The 23,063-nt window shown below is 43.8% G+C and overlaps 1 protein-coding gene and 1 long non-coding RNA gene across 3 annotated transcripts in view; one reads left to right on the forward strand and one right to left on the reverse strand.

The window, feature by feature from the left end:
* Positions 1-15,421, forward strand: part of LOC137504045 (uncharacterized) — a 73,221-nt gene extending 57,800 nt beyond the window's left edge. The window contains exons 2-3 of the long non-coding RNA XR_011019405.1: positions 464-613; positions 15,302-15,421. This is a non-coding gene — a long non-coding RNA (uncharacterized lncRNA). The remainder of the gene's footprint in view (positions 1-463; positions 614-15,301) is intronic.
* The window catches only part of VIT (vitrin), a 437,052-nt gene that overhangs the window by 339,327 nt on the left and 74,662 nt on the right, over positions 1-23,063 (reverse strand). The gene's annotated exons all lie outside the window — the stretch shown is intronic.

A 23,063-nucleotide genomic window follows, 5' to 3' on the forward strand; every position in this document is an offset into this window, starting at 1 on the left:
GTGAGGCAGTACTCTAATTACACTCCCTGATTGATGTATACACATGCACGATGTTTTAAAGCACTTTAGGCCTGCAATTTAGCATTCAGTGTGATTTCTGCCCTTAAAACACTGCTTTCCGTCAAATCCAGATTTTGCCCCGGGACTTTTGGCGTCTATCCCACTCCACCATGTCCCCCTCTAGGTGTTAGACCCCTTGAAACATCTTTTCCATCACTTTTGTGGCCAGCATAAGTGTTTCTAGTTTTCCAAGTTCGCATCCCCATTGAAGTCTATTGCGGTTCGTGAAATTTTGCGCGAACTGAACCTTTCGCGGAAGTTCGGGAACCGAAAATCGGAGGTTCGGGTCATCTCTAATGGACACGTGTCTTTTTTTCAACCTAAATAACTACCATATAATGCAGCAAACTGTAGGTGTGTTACATTCATGTTCATAGTAAATCTGATTTCATTTCTTTCCCAGCTTGCAGCATTGTCAGCAGTTACCTGTATGCATAAGAGGGACAACAGAACATGGAATATTTTGATGCTGCACAAATTGCAAGACATTCATGTGGGGCAGATTTAAATGAACAATTTCCTGAACCCAACCCACATTTTAGGTAAACTACAGGTACGCAACAAACTTTTGCTTTTTATTATGAAGCATTGGTGCTCTTAAAATTGTTTAGAGATAAACCTGCTGACTTAAAAAAGTAACTATGAAATGTGGTTAAATGAGTTTTCTATTTACCTAATATTTTTTTTTTTTTAGGTTTACCTTTTTACAACCTACTAAAAAGTAACACATTCCCTTTAATGCCGTTTTTCAACTAAATATAAATTGATCATGGACTGGTCAAAAACTTCCATCCATGTATAAATCAGCCCCTAATTATTTTAAGTGGCACTATTTTCTTGTCATGCATTCAAATCAAACAAAATTATCCCAAATTCTCAAAACCACAAAATGTGTTTTATATAAGGATGTGTGGATATTTTAGTGTGATTTAATGAGTCATTGACAAAATGCCAACAGTTGTCATAAAATATCATAGCAAAGGATTACTTTACTAAAGCTGACAAGTAAAAACCAAGCAGACTTGTACTACACTCAAAACACGTTTGCCTATGCCAAGCTGACTTAACATTTAATCAACATTTATACCAAAGGTTTAACAACAAAATTACAAGAGGATTATGCAATGTGAACTTTTCAGAAGTTAATAAACATATGTACTCTTCAAATTAATGTACAGGTACTTATACAACCAAGACAAATTTCTATGGTGTATTTGAAAGATCATTTATCCATTCATATCCATTCTCAACCCCACTAAGGACACCAATAAATATTTTACATCATAATAGGACCATTTCTAGTTGAAAGCCAATCAAATTGTATGTTTTGGGGCATTCAAGTCTGCTGAGGATGTTCAGGATGGGTGTTCCAAATTCCCATATGTGCACAAGTGTCCCCTTATCTTTAAATGGCACTGAGCACCAGACAAGCACTGAGCACCAAGTGCAAACCCCCCAGAGGCCACTCCATCCTGCACATCAGTTGTCCCTCCTCCACCTCCCGTAGCAACAGTACATGTAACTCACAAGTGAATTGTCTGTACAATGCTCCATCCCTGCAATGCTTCCAACAGGATCGAGCTTGATATGCGTGTGCACACCCTTAAATATGTATAGTCATTCAGACCTAGGACGCTGAACCTGCAAGATAAGGATAACCAATAACAAATTTAGAATTTTTTTTTTGGTCTCTTGTATTTCCTTGGAGGGTTGTTTTCACTTTACTGAAAATTAAAATGACAAGCAGTGAAACATGGAGTTTTTTTCACAGACAATTTCTGTGTCAGGGATTACTCCAGCATCCTTCACCTGAGAATGCTGAGTGATGACATGTGAAGGCGAATAGACTATCCAGCATCTAATGTTAGCGCTTGTTTTTCCTTATTTTATATAGTGTTAGTACTTGTAAAGGTAAAGTGTATCTAGAGTCACAGGGATGGGATTGCATCATTTTTAATTTGGCCAAGATAAAGCCTATTATTTTTTAGAAATCATACATTTATAAATTCCTGTAATTGTGGCTGAAACACTGTTCTCTCCATAGAGGTCTCTCTGCATTCTGCCCCTGGTTCCCATATAAATGTACTATGAGTGGTACAAGTCTCTTGATGCATATTTCCTGGTTGTTCATTTACATAACTAACTGAAAAAAGCAGAAAATCAGTGTGAGGAAACGCGGAAAAACAGCCGCAAACACTCAGAGTAAGGCGGCTGTTTCCGCATCTGACATACTGTAGCAGCGCAACGCGGAGAAACCGCCGCATGCCGCATAGGCAGAGCGGCGGATTCCGTGTTGGATGCGGCGGATTCAGCGCAAGACAAGGGTACTGACAGCATGGGGGAATGCGGGGAAGCCGCCGCCTGCTCGGAAAGCAGTGCAGCGGGCCCCGCGTCCAATCCAGCGCATACATTGCAAGACAGTACCGGTGTGGCTGGGACTGATAGTCCACCAAGATTCAGAATGACGCGCGTGCGCGCAGAGAGGCAGAGCTCATATGGCAGTCAGAAAAGGGTCAGCTGACAACCCTGCTTCGTTTCATTGGTCCAGCACTTAGGGAGGGGCTGGAGAGTGTTTTAGTATATATACTGCTGGCTGTTCAGTTGCTGGTTGTCTGGCGTTGCGATCACAATGTGGTAGCACTCAGACCTGAGTCAGATCCTAAAGTGTGCCGGGACCAGCTGGAGCTGTAATCCTACACTTAGCTAGATTCTGTTGATAGTTTAAAGTACTAGTTTGATTGTGATTATCTGTTATGACCTTCTGCTTGCCTGATTATTCTTCTGAACTCTGATCCTGTACCTTGCTATTCTGATACCCTGTTGCCGAACACCTGCTTACCCTTAGACTCTGCACCTGCCTCTTGATTCTGTACCTCGATAATTCTGATACCCTGTTGCCGAACCCTGCTCGTTAGTAACTCCGCATCTGCCTCCTGTATCTGTACTGTATCTGTCTGTGTGGTAACGACCTGGCTTGTCCGACCTCGAGAACCGACCTTACTGTTAGAGGCGGTTCCCAGTTCTGGTAGTGACATTTCCTCCTGAGTGTCACTCTCGCTTTGTCCTTCCTACTTCCAGCCGGACTCCTTTTCCCCCCGGGAGAGTCCAGGTCTTCGGAAGTAATTGTGTAGTACTCCTTACTGCTCTGAGGCTTGTCCTCAAAGTTTACTGTTGCACCAAACACTCTTACTCTACTCAGGTGTCCAGAGGTTAGCTAGTATATCGGATTATCGGTGATACTGCAGATCATCTATAATCTGGTATATATCTGTATTCCCAGTGATACTGCAGATCACCGGTAATCAGATCCTCTCTGTGTTACACCGATCGTTACAATCAGTAGTGAGAGAGGTTTGAATCTGGTTCACTGAAGAGGAATGAGGGTGGTTCAAGGCAGGAAATTTTCTGATCTCTACTGACTGGTTTCAGCAGGCAGAATTATTATTATAGTTATTGATTTATAAAGCACCAACATATTCCATGGCGCTGTACATAATGTTGCCTAATTTTCGTAATTACGATTGTGATAGCAAAATCAGCAAAAAAATGTCTATATGCTTCATTTTTGCAATTATTTTCATAATTATGATTATTTTAGTAATAGCTAATTGGTAATTATATTCAAGTGTAATGCTTGGGGGCAGGGGTCGAGTCCTGCGTGGACGTGGGTGAACGGCGTTCACCCACTTTTTCTTCAGAGTGAACGCCGTTCACCCTGGCTTGTGTGGAGGGAGCAGAGCAGAGAAGTCGAGCTATGGGGACAGTGGGGATGGGCGGACATCTGCCCCCCCATCCCTCACCTTTGTGCTCCCCTTCCTGCCTCTCCCTTCCAGCGTTGTTAAGTGTCGGGCCCGGCGGCGAAAGAATTGATCATAATGGAAGTATGGTTTATGCTACCACCAGCTTTAGCATGTAGTGTGGGCCATGGTCTAGAGGTTAAGACAGATCCCTACTACACACTAGGTCCTGGGTTCAAATCCCAGCTATGGTATATAAGCATGCTTTTCAAAAAGTACAAATCCTTAATCATGCTACTTTTTCTATCGAATTGATCATAATGGAAGTATGGTTTATGCTACCGCCAGCTTTAGCATGTAGTGTGGGTCATGGTCTAGAGGTTAAGACAGATACCTACTACACACTAGGTCCTGGGTTCAAATCCCAGCTATGGTATATAAGCATGCTTTTCAAAAAGTACAAATCCTTAATCATGCTACTTTTTCTATCGAATTGATCATAATGGAAGTATGGTTTATGCTACCGCCGGCTTTAGCATGTAGTGTGGGTCATGGTCTAGAGTTTAAGACAGATACCTACTACACACTAGGTTCTGGGTTCAAATCCCAGCTATGGTATATAAGCTGTTTTGAAAATCTGCAATTCCCTACTGTGATGGATGGATGGATGGATGGATGGATGGATGGATGGATGGATGGATGGATGGAGGAGGAGGAGGAGGAGGAGGAGGAGGAGGAGGAGGAGGAGGAGGAGGAGGAGGAGGAGGAGGAGGAGGAGGAGGAGGAGGAGGAGGAGGAGGAGGAGGAGGAGGAGGAGGAGGAGGAGGAGGAGGAGAGGAGAGGGGAGGAGAGGGGAGGAGAGGGGAGGAGAGGGGAGGAGAGGGGAGGGGAAGAGATTTTTTGTGCTATTCCGGAAAATTCCGTCGGAATTATAAAATTTCTGCGGAATTCCGTTTGAGAGGTATAGGAATTCCGATTTGACTACCGGAATCGGAATTAACCTAATTCCGGCCGGAATCACGGAATTTATAATTCCGCGGAATTTTCCGAGCATCCCTAATATACACCTGCCTACATATACGGGGGACATATACACCTGGCTACCTGGGCACATATACCCCTGCCTACATATACTGGGGACATATACACCTGCCTACATATACTGGGGACATATACCCCTGCCTACATATACTGGGGACATATACCCCTGCCTACATATACTGGGGACATATACCCCTTCCTACAAATACTGGGGACATATACACCTGCCTACATATACTGGGCACATATACACCTGCCTACATATACTGGGGACATATACCCCTGCCTACATATACTGGGGACATATACACCTGCTTACATATACTGGGGACATATACCCCTGCCTACATATACTAGGCATATATACCCCTGGCTACATATACTGGGCACATATACCCCTGCCTACATATACTGGGCACATATACCCCTGGCTACATATACTGGGCATATATACCCCTGGCTACATGTACTGGCCATATATACCCCTGGCGACATATACTGGGCACATATACCCCTGCCTGCATATATACCCCTGGCTACATATACTGGGCACATATACCCCTGGCTATATATACTGGGGACATATCCCACTGGCTACATATACTGGGCACATATACCCCTGGCTACATATACTAGGCAACTATACCTCTGGCTACATATACTGGGAACTACTATACTCATGGCTACTTATACTGGGGACACCTATAGACCTGGCTACCTGGGGGTACCTATTTTGGGGGAACTGCTGTCAGATTATCTGCATTTTTGTGGAATCACTGTTATGTATTTTGGGGAACAGCTGCCAAATTATGTGTATGTTAGGGGAACGGCTGCTGCCAGATTACGTGTATTTTGGGGAACTGCTGCCAGATTGTGTATGTTTGGGGGACCACTACTGCCAGATTATATGTCCTTTGGGTGTTACGTGTATTTTGGGTGATCCGCTGCCAGGTTTCGCGTATTTTGGGGAACTGCTTCCAAATTATGTGTATGTTGGTGGAACTGCTGCTGCCACATTGTCTATTTTGGGGGAACCACTTCCATATTATCTGTATTTTGGAGGAACTTCTACCAGATTATGTGTCTTTTTGGTGAAATGCTGTGAGATTACATCTATTTTTGGGGGATACACTACGGCAGAGCTCAAACTTCCTCGGCAGACCTTTTACATCACTACTAAGGTCATGTATATTTGGCCCCACCCATGACCACGCCCACGGTGTGCTTGACCACACCCATTTTTGGCGCGCCGCGCAGGAATTCTCCAAGTGAGTCCACTCACTTCTTTTCCCAGGACTAGACCCCTGCTTGGGGGTTATACTTTGATCACCCAGAGCAACAAGGCTGGTAGCTGAATAATGGAAGAGGCTACACAGGCTGCCCAGAGCAACTGCAGCCCTGGGCTTCTGATAGTGCTACAAATAAAACACAATGGCAGCGCAGTGCGATGTTGCGCTGCCTTAGCGATAGCAAGCATTCAGACGGGTACAAGACAGGACTACAGATTGGAGCGTAACTAGTAGCATCCGCAGCTCACAGTCAAGTTCACAGAAGCAGAGCAAGCAGGCTAACAGTCACCAGCAAGCATCCACCCATGCAAGACTACAGGATAGAACGTAACTAATAGCAACTGCAGCCTATACGTTCCCAGAAACTAGAGTAGCAGGAATACTACAGTCACCAACGTGGTGATGGCAGAATCCAAGCTATCTGGATAATGGACTTTACTGACCCACCGCGGATGCAGCGAACGTCCACCAAGCATGGAACTAGGCAATTCACAATAATAAGAAAAATAACAAACAGCTCAACTAACGGATAAATATATATTAGGAAGTCTGCATATATATTTATCAAGAAACTAGCTAAAGCACAAGTAATAAGGTTGCAGATAAATACAATAACAGAACTATACAGAGTAAAAAGGTGCCCAGCAGACCAGCGTACTGACCGCTATGACGGTCAGTGTCTAAAGTGGGAGGCAGACTTTTAAACCGGCATAAGCCAGACTTTTAAACCGGCATAAGGCAATGGATGCAAGTATGCAAATTTTCACACAGCTGAATGGTAATCATTCAATCCTGAGCTGGCTTGATTACCATTTGCAAGCTGGCTGTGAATGCAAAGGACTCCCATAAGAAATACATGCAGTATTATGTAACAACGTGCATGCAAGAAATGCAGGGTTATCTGGCCGCAGCTCAGCTCAGCTGCAACAAGCAAATTGGTGGAATGATGACAGCATCCTGAGCTGCCCAGAACTGTAGAGCGATTGCAAATGACAATAAAACTTATTGCGAATGCACAACCGAATGCAAGCAGATAAGCCAGAACTATCCGTTTGCAGCTCCACTGCAACGGACAGAACATGCTACAGGAGGGATCCTTACAACAAGTTTGTAAATAAGATCAATTTTGAGTAATTACAATTGATTACAGTTTTTGTGTAATTAGGATAAATGACGTAAAATTGCATGTAAACACGAAATTATGCACAACATTATGAGTTAACATGAAATTACGATACAACAGTCCGAATTACCATGGAATTTTGCATTTTGCATTGTAATTGCAAATTACGATGCAAAATGACATATATGTAAAATTTAGGCTAATCACTAATAATCGTGCATGCCCATATGGTCAAAGCGAGAGTGGTTCAGGCCTGTCTTTGTGGGTGTATAAGTTGAAACAGTAGGTATTGTCCTTTCTTCATATTGCAAAAATTATTTTACAAAACTATTTTATGCTTAGTTAATACTTTTTACATTTCCACTGCAATTATACATTAACACAATTTAGTAAGCAGTACAAACAATTCTAATCCCAAGACCTGCTTATAAACCAGACTGAGGGCCACACCCAGATCATATAGACAATTCAACTAACCACACACAGAAAGACTTATCAGTAGTACTCCAGTCAGCACTAGTGTATCCAATCTTGCATCCCCAGATGATTGATGGCCAGTAAACTATAAGAGTGGGTCCACACTAGACCCGGTTGCAGGACGGACACTGCAGTCCGGGTCAGGGGAAGTACCCACCGTACTGCAAACTGATGAAAGTGCATCAGTTTTGCATCAGTTTTGCATCAGTTTCCGTTCAGGTTTTTCCCTGACAGAAAACGTCTCCATAATTAGGAAGGAGTGGGAGGATTTTTTTGGGCCAATCATAAAGCTCAGGCTATCCGTTTTAACATCCGTTTTTTGCCTGTGGAGCTGGAGATGCGTTTTCTCATTACTTTCACTACCCCTGCGTGTATCCGTGGTCCTGATTGCGTGAAAATGCAGCAGATCCGGACCTTCCGTTTAGGTTTTGAAAACGGATCCCCGCAAACGCAGACGGATCCGTTTTTTACTTGGGTGAGGCTGGCTGCTATTTTCAACATTATTTTCAACATTAGTATCCGGGACTCCGTTTTTCATCAGGTTTGAAAAACGCAGCCACGGATACGTTTCCGGACCTAGTGTGGACTGGCTCTAAGTGAAGACAAACCACACCATGGCCAGCACTAAATAAAGAGCTCCAACAACTTCTCAACTTATCCCAAGACAAGGCCACTGATATCCACCAGATATCCTCTGCATCATAGGAATGTGTATCTCAACCTAAATACAGGTAATATCGGAAATATATAAACCTTTTACATCAGGGAAATATTGTCATATATTCCTTGCATAGTATTCCTACATAGTGCCAGGTTTTCTAATCCAGAAAAACTGTTAAGAGCAGGACCCCCCTCAACGACTGAATCCTTTTCTGTGAAATTTGATTTCAAAACAAACAAACAAAAATGTTCAGATATTTGTTGTACATGTTTTTTACTTCACTTGTGGACCTCCGTTCTTTCTTTCAGTCTCTGAAAGGTTTTAACTGCATAGTTCAAACCACACGGGCATCTGATAAGATATACTACAAATCTAGAATCACATGTGTGGTATCCCTACCATTACCTGATGGAAAATGTTTTACCTTTGACTATGTTGCTGCGCAGATGGCAGTTGAGGCATGGTAAGGTGTTCTCCCTCCGTGTAGTACCATCACCTTGCACCCTATCTTTTCTTGAACCAATTTCCCCTTTGACAAGGTTGCCCATCAGAGAGCATGCTCTTTCCCAGAAAGACATATAAACAAACCCTCTTTAAGAACGTGCCAATGTTTAATTATCTATTGAACAACCCTATTTCTCAGGACAGTGTGTGTGGAAATTAAGGGGAACCTTTCTCCACAAAACCTCTGCTCCCCCTCCCCCCCATTTTCCAGTACCACTCCCACATTTACTTAATTTAAAGCTATTTTTTTCACCAATTATAACATAAATAATAACACAAACTAGATTGCCTCTTATCCTGAACTTTTATATAGAGGTTAGTTTCCAGTCTCCCTTCATTCTCAATAACCCATGTATCTATAAAGCTAACCCTCTCCAGATAACAATGCACCATTAAACAATCTCATTAACTTAAGCGATTGCAATGGGAGTCAGAAAGACTTCTGTCAGACTGTGGGAAAGTAAAAAATGTTGCATTACTTGTGCATGCAGAATCTCACTAAACACGCAGCACATGTAATGTCCACTGCTTCAGTGCTAAAATCTGCTAACAATTTCCATCGGGCATTAGCAATGTCCATCCTTAGTAGAGATGGCCCGAACCTCCGATTTTCGGTTTGCGAACCGGGTTTGCGAACTTCCGCGAAAGGTTTGGTTCACGCAAACTTTTGCGAACTGCAATAGACTTCAATGGGGAGGCGAACTTTGAAAAATAGAAAAAATTATGCTGGCCACAAAAGTGAGGGAAAAGATGTTTCAAGGGGTCTAACACCTGGAGGAGGGCATGGCGGAGTGGGATACATGCCAAAAGTCCCGGGGAAAAATCTGGATTTGACGCAAAGCAGCGATTTAAGGGCAGAAATCACATTGAATGCTAAATTGCAGGCCTAAAGTGCTTTAAAACAGCTTGCATGTGTATACATCAATCAGGGAGTGTAATTAGAGTACTGGTTCACACTGACACACCAAACTCACTGTGTAACGCACCGAAAACAGCTGTTTGCGTAGTGATGGCCGTGCTGGACTGGTGCGTACCATGGTGAGAGTGCAGGCCGTGGCGGTTTTCCAGCCCATATGGTCGCCAGGCTGTGGTAGCTCAATGATAGAACAGTGACTGTCCAGCTGATCAAATTTGGTCTGTCCACAATGAAGCAACGACCTTATTATCTTTTGTGTGCCACCCCCCTGAGACACTCATATAGCCGGCGGTCATTGCTTCATTGTGATACACAAGCCCCTTCACTGTGGCAAGGTAATGATCACAAAGGGGAATGGGCACATGTACATGCCTTTTGTTTTGTTGTTGCAGCCAGAAAAATTAGGCAGGCATGTACATGCAGCAGAAAAATTATTATAGCGGCCGCTGCTAGCAGCGGCCTTAAACATTCAGGAATCCGTCTGGAGTCCTGGACCCTGTTGGTGGTGGCGGAGAAGGCAAGCGGCCTGCAGGCAGAGATGCTGTGTGGCACTGGGGAGGGACTTAGTCTGGGGGCAGGCAGCCAGTCACACGGCGTGCAGGCAGAGATGCTGTGTGTGGGGACTGGCGTAGTCTTCGGGCGGACAGTAGCCCTCTGGGATCCATGCCTCATTAATTTTGATAAAGGTCAGGTACTGAACACTGTTGTGACTTAGGCGACTTCTCTTCTCAGTGACAATGCCTCCAGCTGCGCTGAAGGTCCTTTCTGACAGGACGCTTGAGGCAGGGCAAGACAGAAGTTGGATGGCAAATTGGGACAGCTCTGGCCACAGGTCAAGCCTGCGGACCCAGTAGTCCAAGGGTTCATACCTGCTCACAGTGTCTACATCCACACTTAAGGCAAGGTAGTCTGCTACCTGCCGGTCCAGGCGTTGGTGGACGGTGAATCCGGAAGGGCTAAGGCGAGGCGTTCGACTAAAGAATGTCCGCATGTCCGACATCACCATGAGATGTGGGGTGCTATTTTAGCAATAAGAAATCAGCAAGGAGCAAGCTAACAAGCCTACAAAAGCCTAACTAATCTTTCCCTATGAGAGTCTGCCAGCAACTGTCCCTTCTCTCACTACTGCAGGCACACGAGTGAGTGTAATGGCCAGCGGTGCCTGCCTTTTATAATGGGGGTGAGGGGGGTGGCTCCACGAGGGAGTATAGCCTGATTGGCTACAATGTGCCTGCTGACAGTGTTGTAGAGGGTCAAAGTTGACCCTAATGGTGCATTATGGGGAAGAACCGAACTTCCGGAAAAGTTCGCCTTACATGGCGAACGCGAACTGCCGGAAGTTCGCCGGGAACCGTTCGCCGGCGAACCGTTCGGGCCATCTCTAATTCTTAGTAGATGTCATTTGAAAAGTTCACTCACTTTTTCGATTAAATGGTAGAAGAAGAAAGCCCTTAAAAAATAGCACCTCCCACAGCAAAATTTGAAAAAGTAACAATCTTTATTCATCAACATTAGGTATAATAATAGTCACAATATTGATGCTTCAATAAAGAATACAACCATATAAAAAACAAGCAAATATTCCATTCCAACATGAATAAACACATGAATAAATATCACATATATATAAAATATATATAGTGCACAATTGCTATCCAGATCTACAGTATTAATAGTGATAAGATGCCTTGTAGAAAATTGAGGCAAAGGAGCAGCCCATAGGAAAAAGAGCATAAAGTGGAGTAGTGCAAAAAATAGGAGATACTTAGCCCAGAAATTATGAGGTCGATCTCAGCAGCACAGCAGGGAACAAGGAATCCGCTCAGAGGACAAGATTCCACTAGTTCCGCGAGCGTCATTTTGCTTTATCAAGGAGGCAAGCGTCACCTCACTTGATAAAGCGAGGTGACGCTTGTGGAACTGTGCGGAACATGAGCAGAACTGTTAGCTCGCTAGCTGTTACCATACAAGCTGGTGGACTCTGAGGTCTTCCGTAAATTTGTGGCCATTGGGACACCGCAGTGGAAAATACCAGGCCGCAACTATTTCTCTAAAAAGGCGATACCCAAACTGTACCGTGAAGTTGAGAGGCAAGTTGTGTCATCTCTGGCACACAGCGTTGGGTCAAGGGACCACCTGACCACTGATGCCTGGTCTGCCAAGCACGGTCAGGGCCGCTACATTACTTACACAGCCCATTGGGTCAACCTGGTGACCGATGGCAAGCAGGGAGTACGTGGCTGGCTTGTGACACCTCCACGGCTTGCAGGCAGGCCTCCTGCCACCTCCTCTCCTCCTGCTACATCCTCTTTGCTGTTGTCCTCCTCCTTGGCTGAGTGGCAGTTCAACTCTACTGGTGCTGCGATCTCCTCTCCAGCTACACAGACCCAGCTCCCCAGGGCCTAGGCTGCATGCCAGGTATGACGGTGTCACGCCATCTTAGACATGTCTTGCCTCAAAGCGGAGAGTCACACTGGACCAGCTCTCCTGGCTGCTCTTAACAAACAGATGGATCAGTGGCTGACCCCGCACCAGCAACTTGGTGTGTGACAACAGCAGCAATCTCCTCTCCACTTTGAATTTGGGAAAGCTGACACATGTACCCTGCATGGCACATGTGCTGAATCTAGTCATTCAAATATTTGTGTCAAAGTACCCAGGCTTAGAGGATGTCCTGAAGCAGGCCAGGAAGTTGTGTAAGCATTTCAGGCGGTCTTACACAGCCATGGCACGCTTTGTGGACATTCAGTGGAGAAACAACTTGCCAGTGAGGCGCTTGATATGTGATAGCCATACTCGCTGGTATTCAACCCTGGTCATGTTCTCTTGCCTGCTAGAACAGGAGAAAGCCGTCACCCAGTACCTGTACAATTTCAGTAGAAGGACACAATCTGGGGAGATGGGGATGTTCTGGCCCCCGAACTGGACACTGATGCAAAATGCATGCAGGCTCATGCGGCAGTTTGAGGAGGTGACCAACCTGGTGAGTCACAGTGAAGGCACCATCAGCGACTTGATCCCCTACGTGCCGTGCGTAGAGTGGTGGATCAAGCTGTGGAGGAGTGTGAAGAGGAACAGTTATGGCAGGAACAGTTGTAAGAGCAATTTTCATCAGAATCAGATGTTTCCTCTACACCTTCGGCAGCACAGGGGGAGGAGAAGGAAGAGTCGTGCGGGGAACAGCAGTCAGACTCGGATGATGAGGAAGGTGTTTCTTTGGAGGAGGAGGCAGTGGCAGAAGAATAACCACAGCAGGCGTCGCAGGGGCTGGTGCTGCTCGACGTTCCTGTGGTATTGTTCATGGCTGGGGGGAGGAGGAGGACTTACCTGACGTCACTGAGTAAGAGCAAGAGGAGATGGATAGTACGTCTGCATCCAACTTTGTGCAGATGGCGTCTTTCATGCTGTCCAGCATGGTGAGGGACACCCGTATAAAGAAACTCAAGGGGAATGAGCTATACTGGGTGGCCACGCTACTAGACCCTTGGTATAGGCACAAAGTGGCGGACATGTTACCAACTCAGCAGAAGGCAGAAAGGATGCAGCACATGCAGAACAAGCTGGCAACTATGCTTTACAATGTGTTTAAGGGTGATGTCACAGCACAACGCAATAAAGGTACCAATGCCAGTAATCCTCCTCCCATGTCCACGCAGGCAAGGACAGGCCGCTCCAACGATCTCATGGTGATGTTGGACATGCGGACATTCTTTAGTCCAACGCCTTGACTTAGCACTTCCGGATCCACCCTCCACCAATGCCTGGACCGGCAGGTAGCCGACTACCTTGCCTTAAGTGTGGATGTAGACACTGTGAGCAGCGATGAACCCTTGGACTACTGGGTCCGCAGGCTTGACCTGTGGCCAGAGCTGTCTCAATTTGCCATCCAACTTCTGTCTTGCCCTGCCTCAAGCGTCCTGTCAGAAAGGACCTTCAGTGCAGCTGGAGGCATTGTCACTGAGAAGAGAAGTCACCTAAGTCACAAAAGTGTTCAGTACCTCACCTTTATCAAAATGAATGAGGCATGGATCCCAGAGGGCTACTGCCCTCCCGAAGACTAAGTCAGTCCCCACACACAGCACAAAATTGCTAGGGTGTGTATATTAATAAATTGACAATCTAACACACACCATACAATCTTTAGAAAAATTGAAGAAACATTTCCAGCATTCTGGATCGGTCAAAATTGAGAGAAAATAGGTAATCCGATCTAATTTTTCAGTCAAATGAAAAAAAAGCGTTCGATCTTTTTTTGGGGGGGAGATCCAATCATATTTATCGAATTGCCATAAAATCGGATATTTTTATTGTATCGTAAATTGCATTTTTTCTTACCCTTCTTGTACATAAACTGCAAACAAAACCCATTTCACAATGTTTTTAAAGCGGTTTAAAACCCTGATATAATATTCAATAAAAACATGTTTTCTGACTTTTTATATTCCACACGGTTATCATATTTGCATTTGTGCATAAGTATTATTAGTATTATTCATTTAGAAGTTATAGGTTCCCAAAAGTACAGTTTTTTGCTTTGTGAGCTGAGTTTGCATTTTATTAATAACTGGTTTCATTCATTCATTCATTCAGGCAGACATGCTTTGACTCTGTCTGAGTTTAGCAGCTTCTCCATAGTCAGAGAATGTGTCACATTCCTCACTTGATACATTTAAATAAACACAAGATAACATTATCTAAAGTTCAGATGCGTCTGCATTTCACTGCACTGAACTTTCAAGCTGTGTGTGTGACCCTTCCAATTCTGGTCTAGTAAAAAAATGCTGGTTGCATATAATATGCCGTAAATAATGTTTAAGAGCAAAGATGAAATGCAGGGTTATATTCCACTTTAAGTTATTCAGTGCAATAATGCAGCGCAATAATGCAGCGAGACCCAAGGTAAATAGCATCTGAGATCCTTTGTTTCAAAACATGGTGTACCGAGAATGCAAACATATTGCTGTTTAGCTGAGTACCAGGCAGTTACAGGAAGAGCCCCCAGGCTGTTTTAATTCCCTTTGTTAGGTAGTTTGTATCCAGGAAAGGGAAATCCCTAACTAATCGCCATGCTGGCTGTTTTTTGTGTGTTTTGATAGAAGCTATCACCAGAAAACTCTTTGATCTTTACAGATGTATAATATAAAATTTAGCAGAAGTTATTGAAAATTTGTATTTATAATTTCAGCTTATGTGGCAAACATTTTTGAATGGCTGCAAGTCACAGCACCTGCTCTTAATGTGCAGTCGAATGGTCTCACATGGCTAGCATTTTTAATGAAAATATAGGTCTTATTTTGTTTTACTCTCTGGCCTTGTAAAAGTTATGATACACTTCATAAACATTTGCTACAACTATGTATCAGCATTGCACACATGTTTAAAACTACACTTCCAATTTAATGTTCAGCCATGTATAAATGTGTAAACCCATTTGTAGACACAAACTGAGCTTATTTTTTTGCATTGAATGTTTACTCTTGTGTTCCTGTACAGACAGCCCAGATGTTTATTTTTCCTGCTTGAGGAGCTGCACAAAGTAGGAAGTCTTAAAAGTTTTTTTTTCACACCTGCACTAACTTGATGACTGGTACCAGCATGGGAAGCCTCATGGTGATAGACTGCATTAAAATCATGCTGGTAGGCTGGATGTTTCTATGCTCAGAATCAAGATGCACAATTCGTAATATAATTTGGCATTAATCCCAGTAATTTGAAACATTTTATTCTAATTTTATTCTAATTTTGGATAGTGTAGTAAGATGTTTTCCATCTCCTGTCCAGAAATTCCAGGCAAATGGGGAAATATTTACAACTGTGACGGCAACAAATAGGACTTCTAAACTGTAAAGAGTTTAAAATCCCAACTGGTTTCTATTGTAGCCCTTCATTTCCAGTCTCACAATGATTTTCACAATGGCCTCAATTCACTAAGCAGTTTAGACTAGTCTACTGATGGTTTTTAGTCTACTGATGGTTTGGTGTAATTTTTTAGACCTGTTTTTAGACCTGGTCTAAAACATTTGGTAATTAGGTTGGTAAAGCAAGGGAAATGATCAAAAGATGCAATTCATAAAGTCAAACAAGGAGTAACAAGGAGTAACCACGCCCACTTTTTCTGACAGAGATTAGACCAGCTGATTTCTGTCAGTCATAGCTACTCGTTTGTGAATTGCATCTTTTGATCATTTCCCCTGCTTTACCGACCAAATTACCAAATGTTTTAGACCAGGTCTAAAAACAGGTATAAAAAAATTGATAATTATTAGCGAATTCCCTTTCTATGCAACTGATTTACACCAAAGCATCAGTAGACTAAAAACCATCGGTAGACTAGTGTAAACTGCTTAGTGAATTGAGGCCAATAAGTTAGAAAGCCTATATAGGAGACTTAAAACGGTATAAATCTCTGACATGATATTCAATAAAAACAGGTTTTCCTACTTTTTATATCCCATATAGTTATCATATTTGCTTTTGTGCAAAAGTCTTATTATTCATTTAGAAATTACAAGTTCCCAAACTACATTTTTTTTGCTCTGAGAGCTGACATTGCATTTTATTCATAACTGGTGTATTTATATTGTAAATGTACCCAGAAATGCTTTCTGAGTATCTGTCTGTGTTCTGGAGTGTCTGAATTGCCAGAGAGAATGTTACATTCCTCACTTGATGCAATTAAGTAAACACAAGATAATGTTATCTCCAGTTCGGATGCATCCAGCTTTCCCCGCAGGGAGCTTGTAAGTCCTGTGTTTAACTAGTTGAATGCTGTTCTAGTAAAAAAAATGGTGGTAGTATATAATATGCTGTAAATAATCTTTTAGAGCAAAGAATAAATGCTGGGTTTCATACCACTTTAAATGCCAGAAGGAAACCTACATGAACACTGTGAGAACATACAAACTCTTTACGGATTGTCTCTTGCCTTACTGGGAAATGGGCATCAAACCTGGGATTTTAGTGCTACAAGGCTAGCCACTGTGCTGCCCAGGATAATGTCATGCCACCCGCTGTATGTACAGTACATGCTATTATGCCATGCTTGTGCACGTGAACGTTCTTTTTTAAATATAAAATAAAACTAATAAAACCATCATTCATTAAAAGTTAGGGGTATGCAATCGATAGGGCAAACCTTCATGGCTGTGCCTAGCAATGCATCTGTATAACCCTGGGGCCCTAGCAATTGCATCCGATCACTACAGATGGATAGGCTGGAGACAATGATCCACCACATGCCCAGCATTTCTATCACTTAGATGGTATCTCTCTCTCTCTCTCTCTCTCTCTCTCTCTCTCTCTCTCTCTCTCTCTCTCTCTCTCTCTATCTATCTATCTATATATATATATATATATATATATATATATATATATATATACATATATATATATACATATATATATATATATATATATATATATAATAGAGTACGTGCCTCAACCTTCAAGCAAGAGGAAGGAGTAGCGCCCTGCCCCCAGGGCTGGTCCAAGCAAGAAGGGGCCGGTCCAAGCAAGAAGTAGTAGCCGGTCCAAGCAAGAAGAAGTATCGCCCTGCCCCCAAGGGCGGTCCTAGACTTGCCGCCGAGCTGGAGGGGGTAGTGAGCAGGAAGGGGGTATTGGGCACAGCGGCGGGGAGGGGGGTCAGACCCCCCCTCCCTCCCCTGGGTCCTCCATCTGCGCTCCCCCTTTAGCTTAAGTTCAGCAGCAGCCGCCACTATTAGTAAGGGGCAGTGGACGGAGATGACTCACCTCTTCCGCATTCCAGCGTGCGTTCTACTGTCGTCACTTCCTGCAATGCCATCGACTTACAATACAGTGGGCGGCATTGCAGGAAGTGACGACAGTGGAACGCATGCTGGAACGTGGAAGAGGTGAGTCATCCCCGCCCGCTGCCTCTTACTAATAGCGGCGGCTGCGGCTGCTGCTGAACTTAAGCTGGAAGGGTAGCGCACATGGGGGACCCAGGTAAGGGAGGGGGGTCCTGCTGAGCTTAAGCTGCAGGGGGAGCGCACATGGGGGACCCAGGTAAGGTAGGGGGGGTTCTGCTGAGCTTAAGCTGGAGGAGGAGCGCACATGGGGGACGCCGCTGTTCCCAATACCCCCTTATGCGGCATATGCCACGCCGCGGGTTGGCTAGTAAGTAGTTAAAAAGCTTAAGTGTCAAAAATTCAGGAACATTAAGAGGTAAGAAACCAATTTGATAATGTTCTATAAAAGGTTTGCTAGAGTGCACCATTTAGGTAAAAAAACAAAAATAAAACAACAACAAAAAAAAAAAAACACAAGCGCCAATGGCTAAATTATAGATATCCCATAAAGTTTACATTGAACTTAAAGGGATTCTTTCGCGAAAAAAGTAGGCAGTTAAAAAATGTGACAGATGACAGGTTTTGGGTCAGTCCATCTTTTTAAAGAGAAACTCCGACCAAGAATTGAACTTTATCCCAATCAGTAGCTGATACCCACTTTTACATGAGAAAAATAATGATTTTCACAAACAGACCATCAGGGGGCGCTGTGTGACTGATTTTGTGCTGAAACCCCTCCCACAAGAGGCTCTGGTACCGTACGGTACTCTGGGCAAACTGCCACAATGTAACAATGTTCAGACAGGAAATAGCTGCTTACAGCTGTCTGTTAAAGCCAGACCAGCTCCATAATCTGCCCACAGTAACAATGTCACCATGTAAAACATGTCAGAATGTGAATCTGGGAGAGAAAAGATTTTACAATGAGCAAACTCTGACTAAATCATGTATACATAATTATTGTAAAAATGAAGCACTTTTTTTATTACATTATTTTCACTGGAGTTCCTCTTTAAGGGGGATTCTCAGGGCTTTCTTTGTTTTCAACAGCATTTCCTGAACAGCAGTTTAACTGCCAAAATAGCAAGATACCAGCCGGCCTCCGTAATCACTTGCACACTATTATGTCAGTTAGATTTTGCAACTGTTGTTCAGGAAATGCTGTTGAAAACAAAGAAAGCCCTGAGAATCCCCCTTAAAAAGATGGACTGGCCCAAAACCTGTCATCTGTCACATTTTTTAACTGCCTACTTTTTTCACGAAAGAACCCCTTTAAAAATAACCAGATTTTAGAACACATCTGAATAAATGTAAAATGTTTTAACAGAAGATCAGACCAGTAAAGTTTAAATAACCTAATACAGAGAAACAGTTGACAATGACAAACTGCATTTTGTCACTTTATAGACCCCATGGTACATTTCCTCTGGAGGAGTACCTTTTATGATCTTATGAGGTAAGTTTGAGATAATAAAAAATATACTCTAAATCCAACATAAACAAAGCTAGTAACAGTTCAGTTAATTGAAATCATCAAGAAATGTTTGAAAAACATTTATACATATTCCTGGAGTATTCCTCTTAGACATACTGTACATGTGTCAAGAGGAACATGAGGACGTTATCCACAACACTTTACAAGCACATAAGAGTACATGCTGTAATAATATTGGTAACAATGATCTGGACCCTAAAGCTAATGAAGAATCCTATGCTCAACTACACTGTAAAAGAATATCCATTCTAAGGGCTAGTTCACTAGAGATGGCCCGAACGGTTTGCACGCAAACTTCGGTGGTTCGTGTTCATGGTGAACTGCGAACTATATGCGAGTTCGACCCGCCCCCTATACTACATGATTAGGGTCAACTTTGACCCTCTACATCACAGTCAGCAGGCACAGGGTAGCCAATAAGGCTACACGCCCTCCTGAAGCCCCCCCCCCACCCCTTATAAAATGCATGCAGCGTCAGCCATTTCACTCACTCGTGTGGCTGCAGTAATTAGAGAAGGGAGAGAACCTGCTGACGTAGGGAAAACTTAATTAGACTCTTGTTAGACTTGTTAGGTTGCTCCTTCTTGCTGATCTTATTGCTAAAAAACACTCCTCATCCTCAACAGCTCTTTTGAGAGCTAATGTTGTTCTTGTGATCTATTTTTTTTGTGTGTGTGTGTCCCACAGACACGTGTGTTGCATGTACAGCCCTGTTAGTCAGTCGCAGCTGCTGGTGGGACCTTGGTCAGTTGGTAATTCCTACTGTGCCACTGCCAGGCCCAGCACATTCAGTGACTAACTGTGTGTGTGACAGCTGCACATTTGTAATACCAATCACTGCATACCCACCTGTTCAGTGCACCTACCTACCTACTAAGTTACTGTGCCACTGCCAGGCCCAGCACATTCAGTGACTAACTGTGTGTGACAGCTGCACATTTGTAATGCCAATCACTGCATACCCACCTGTTCAGTGCACCTACCTACCTACGTGAGCGCACGCAGTGTTATATACCACCAGTCACTGCACCTGTGCACGGTACCTGTGTTTGTGTGTGACAGCTGCACATTTGTAATACCAGTCACTGAACCTGTTCACTGCACCTGTGTAACCGTACATTGTATTAGTCAAGTCAGTGCATACCTTTCACTTCATCCCCCCCAATATGGACAAAACAAGAGGCAGAGCCAGAGGCAGGCCACCTGGCAGGTCTGTTCGAGGTCGCGCTGTTGTGATTTTGTGCGTCCCTCGACCAAAGTACAGTGTTCAGAAGAACCCCCAATATTGTCAGGACGTAGTTGACTATTTAACACAGAACACCTCATCTTCCTCCTCCTGCTCTGATTCTGGCACCTCACTTAACACTCAGTCGGCCGCCACCACCAAAGTGCCATCACCCCAGGGCTCAGCAGTGTGGAAATTTTTTTGTGTGTCTGTCTCAGATGAGAGCAATGCCATCTGTACTTTCTGCCACCGAAAATTGAGCCGTGGAAAGACCAAGACCCGTGTAGGGACAACTACCTTACGAAGGCACATGATTACAATGCACAAACTGCAATGGTATGACCACCTGAGGAAAAGCAGCACACAAAGCCACACACCACAGTGGAAGATACCAGGCCGCAATTTTTTTCTCAAAAAAGGCGATACCTAAACTGTACCGTGATGTTGAAAGGCAAATGATGACATCTCTGGCACACAGCGTTGGGTCAAGGGTCCATCTGACCACAAATGCCTGGTCTGCAAAGCACGGTATGGCCTGCCCGAAGACTAAGTCAGTCCCCACCCACAGCATCTCTGCCTGCAAGCCGTGTGACTGCCTGCCCCAAGACTAAGTCACTCCCAACACAGCATCTCTGCCTGCAGGCCGCTTGACTGCCTTCTCTGCCACCACCAACAAGGTCCAGGACTCCAGGCGGATTCAGCGGCCGCTATAATAATTTTTCTGGTGTGTGTACATGCCTGCCTAATTTTTCTGGCTGCACTGCAGCTGCAACAACAAAACAAAAGGCCTGTACATGTGTCAATTCCCCTTTGTGATCGTTACCTTGCCGCGGTGAAGGGGCTTGCGTATCCCAATGAAGCAATGATCGCCGGCTATATGAGTGTCTCGGGGGAGGGCACACCCAAGATAATAAGGTCGTTGCTTTATTGTGGACAGACCAAATTTGATCAGCTGGACAGTCACTGTTGTTCTGTCATTGAGCTACCTCAGCCCGGCGACCATATGGGCTTGAAAACAGCCATGGCCTGCACTCTCGCCATGGTGTGTACCAGTCCAGCACGGCCGTCACTACACAAACAGCTGTGTGCGGTGCGTTACACAGTGAGTTTGGTGTCAGTGTGAAGCAGTACTCTAATTACACTACCTGATTGATGTATACACATGCAAGATGTTTTAGAGCACTTTAGGCCTCCAATTTAACATGCAATGTGATTTCTGCCCTTAAAACGCTGCTGTGCGTCAAATCCAGATTTTTCACGGGGACTTTTGGTGTGTATCCCACTCCTCCATGCAAAAACTCAGATGTTAGACCCCTTTAAACATATTTTCCATCACTTTTGTGGCCAGCATAAATGATTATAGTTTTCAAAGTTCGCATCCCCACTGAAGTCTATTGTGGTTCGCGAAAGTTCGCGCAAACCGAACTTTTTGCGGAGGTTCGCGAACCTAAAATTGGAGGTTTGAGTCATCTCTACAGTTCAAACTGCCTGAGATGTCAAGCCCTTCTGGCCATGGTAGAGTTTTATGCAGCATAACCTGTTCTATATGAATGTTTGAAGCCCAAATGATCATTGCATTAAAATGTGCCTGTCAGGAATGTGTTTCCACCCTGCCAGTGTGAGCAACAGTGTCTGGCTGAAAGTCAAGGGTGCTGCTAAGGTTTTCGGGACCCAAAGTGGCACATAATGTGTCCCATGGTGTGGGTGGAGCCAACTACATGATGCCACATGTAAATATGGAATAAAAATCTCTGAACAATGCCATGAAGAATTAAGGCTGTCCCAATGGCAAAAGATGCAACTCGGTACCAGCAAGACATACCTAATAAAGTGGCTAACTCAGTGTTTCTTAAACCTGTGCTCGTGTCGTGACTCCCCAATGGTGCATGTTTTGCAGGCAACCTCCCCTATGCACAGGTGGGGTAATTAGTGTCTCAGCTACATGAAATCCACCTAGCTGAGACACTAATTACCCCACCTTTCCATAGGTGAGGTTGCCTGCAAAACATGCACCGTTGGTGAGCCATGAGGACAGGAGGACTGGGCTAGCGATATATATATATATATATATATATATATATATATATATATATATATATATATATATATATATATATATATAATTTTTTTTTTTTTCTGGTAATTGTTTTTATTTTTGCTCATACATTAGCATACCATTTAGTAATCATGGGACACCAAAATGGCAAATACTGCAACAATAACCCCAATTCATCAAATGTATCAACTATGACCATCAAATGATAAATGCAGCAATCATTACTCCTTCTGAGCTTAAATAACTGAACCCAGAACAATAATCACTAAAAGAGAAACTCTCCAGTATGATCAAATCCCCAATTTGGGCTAACTTCCCAAAGAATGTATATCTCCCATTCAATGATCTGGTTCCATAACTACAGAACAGATATGGTGATAAGGAAGTGACAGATGTTTGGAGAGTTGCATGAAGAAGCAATTAGGAAATTTAGGCATTTCAACATATCTAGCTGCAAACAGCTTCAAAAGTTTGATACGAGGGCAGTCATGTTCTGTTTGTCACATTGTCACAGGCTGAGGGCTGGAGATGCTATCAGCTTGCCTGTGTTTAAATTCAGTCTCCTCTCCTCCTCCCTCCTCCCCTATGCCTCTGAAATCAATGGCTAGTAACCTCTTCCTCCTCCTGCCCAGACTGAGCTCCCATAAGGCACAAAAGGAGCTGTGGACGAG

This window comes from Hyperolius riggenbachi, chromosome 4 (assembly GCF_040937935.1).
Source record: "Hyperolius riggenbachi isolate aHypRig1 chromosome 4, aHypRig1.pri, whole genome shotgun sequence".
In the NCBI taxonomy this organism is placed as follows: Eukaryota; Metazoa; Chordata; class Amphibia; order Anura; family Hyperoliidae; genus Hyperolius; species Hyperolius riggenbachi.